The sequence below is a fragment of the Trachymyrmex septentrionalis genome, unplaced genomic scaffold (assembly GCF_001594115.1).
Source record: "Trachymyrmex septentrionalis isolate Tsep2-gDNA-1 unplaced genomic scaffold, Tsep1.0 scaffold121, whole genome shotgun sequence".
NCBI classification, from domain to species: domain Eukaryota; kingdom Metazoa; phylum Arthropoda; class Insecta; order Hymenoptera; family Formicidae; genus Trachymyrmex; species Trachymyrmex septentrionalis.
The window spans coordinates 74,754-77,127 of record NW_017304341.1 but is presented as its reverse complement, the minus strand read 5'-3'; positions in this window follow the sequence as shown (position 1 = coordinate 77,127).

Below are 2,374 nucleotides of genomic sequence, written 5' to 3'. Positions count from 1 at the left end.
TGCTTTCGCTGATGATTCGCAAGTTAAAAAATTTATTTAGTTTTATAAATACAAATCTCTTTTATATGGTAGATAATTTCTTTAGGACAATCTTTATTCAGTTTGATTAAAAAATTGATTGTTAGTTATAATTATGCAAACACATTATCAATTGGTAAATTTATTACAGAACACAAAACATATAATTTTCACATTTAATTTTCATATTTAATTCCCTGATGCTCTAATTTTCAAACATCATGATATAGGTATTATTTATACGTAAAACTTTATTTTAAGTAGGACAATAAATTTCCTGAACGAGAGAGATGCGCTTAACAAACTATACGGTTGCTGTAATTTATTTCCAGGACGGTAGTATGTGGCGTAATTAGAATGCTTTGTTTGGATAGAATTCGTTCTACTTTTTTACTTGACATACTTGCTCCCGACCTCTTCTTGTCGTTCCTCGACAACAGGTTTCTGCACCTTGGCGACCTTCTTTTCCTTATTTCTCGAACTAGACGGTGGCACCGGTGTCTTAACATTTCCGGAACTGCAAAGCCAATCAAACGTAATCGGAACGTGATGTATATGAACATCTATACATATACATACACAAGTTTTCGAAAGTCTATTTCACCTTTCTACCAATTTATCAGTGAGAAAGAAAAATTCCAACGCTTTGATCGATCGATTAAATTTTTCTCTAGTTAAAAAATCGTTTGTTTAGTTAATTTTATGCAATTTATCAATAGTCTCACATATAAGAATATACTAAATCTTGTATAGATCTCTATCTACGCTCATCCTGCGTTATTCCCTTTATACCAATTTGTTTAACCGTCAAAATTTATTATTCTATTTACAACCTTTAGAAACAACGTAAAAGTTGGTTTTACATTTTTTTCAATTCGTAGCCCGTAATCCATTGGAAAAGTTAAAGTACAATAGATGAAAGGTTTTAGCTCCATTCGCGTACTCATGATTGATTGAAAATCTATACTGAAAGAAGTGAGAAAAACTCCGATAAACATCATTCGCACACATGTACATGGGGGTCTCGAGAATCGACTCCCTCGGATTCGCGTTTCAAGCCCAAACGAGGGGCAGACCGGCGGAATTGTCCGTAAAAATTCCTCCGATCTGGTTGTAGGACAGCCTGCAGAAGTAATTGGAGTCCTGAATTGGCGAGCGAGAGAACTATCTCGACAGTAATTAAACATTCTTTGTAAATTCTTTTTCTGAATGCAGCGCCGTCCACGTCGAAAACGATGCCATCCCATGGTGTCGAATATCGAGATCTGAGACTCCCTCTCAATCGCCAATGCGTCTTTGCCTCCTGGCGTGAACACAGTATATATCTTCTTGAAATCGACAGCAGTGATTTTTTTAAGTCAGTCCGAAAAGATGGTTTGAGACCGATTGGTATTTACGAATGCGATCGTCGCACATCGAAACTCTTTGGTCAAAGAATTGCTAGCGTTACAGTCAATATATCTTGACGAATTTAATGATCTGAGAGTATTCTCGATTCGTCTTCAACTTTTCGATAGACAACGATTATTTATATTGCGTGTTACAATTATGTATATATATAAATAGAACATTCCAATATTATCAGATATTAATTAGATAATAGATGATAAAGGAAATAGATATATTGTGTTTTAAATTTCAATATTTTGAAACTAAACATTTGAAAATTTGTATAATATTAAAAATTAAAATCTGTTTATTTAATTCTGTTTATAAGAAAATCTTTGGTTTATTTTAATGACATAATAATGATACAATTTAAAGTGTTTAAAGTATCACATAATTAATACATAAATCAGGATAATAAACAACTCATTCTATGTTCCTTAAAAGATGATCGATAAACTTAGACAGGAATCTATAAAGATTGTGAAAATATCCGATAGTAATTGAATACTGTATAAATCGCGTTATGTAAACAATTCAGTTACATTTCCGGTTTTATGGTCTGTAGACTTTAATAGCCAGTGGGTATACCGTTGGGATAAAACGACTCCCCATCGGGATGGAATTTCGAAAATAACGTTAATCCATCGTAATATCCCATGCCTCTGTTCCTGTATTTTTTTAATCTAATGTTCAAACAAATTACTGCATCGTTTACCGATTAATTATACAATATCATATGTCTTTTATTTTAGTAAATTAAAATGCATGCTTGTTTGTGATACCGTCCCATTAACTTCGTTCATCAGCTTAATTGTTTACTTGTTAGTAACTAATCATGCGCAAGGTTGATTGTAATATAATTTATTCAGCCTGCTATTTAGTCTGCTATTTAGGCCGCTTATTTCTAAATAGCTTTAATGCCGCTAACGACTTATTAATTTATCTCAACAATTGTTATCGCCTAAAG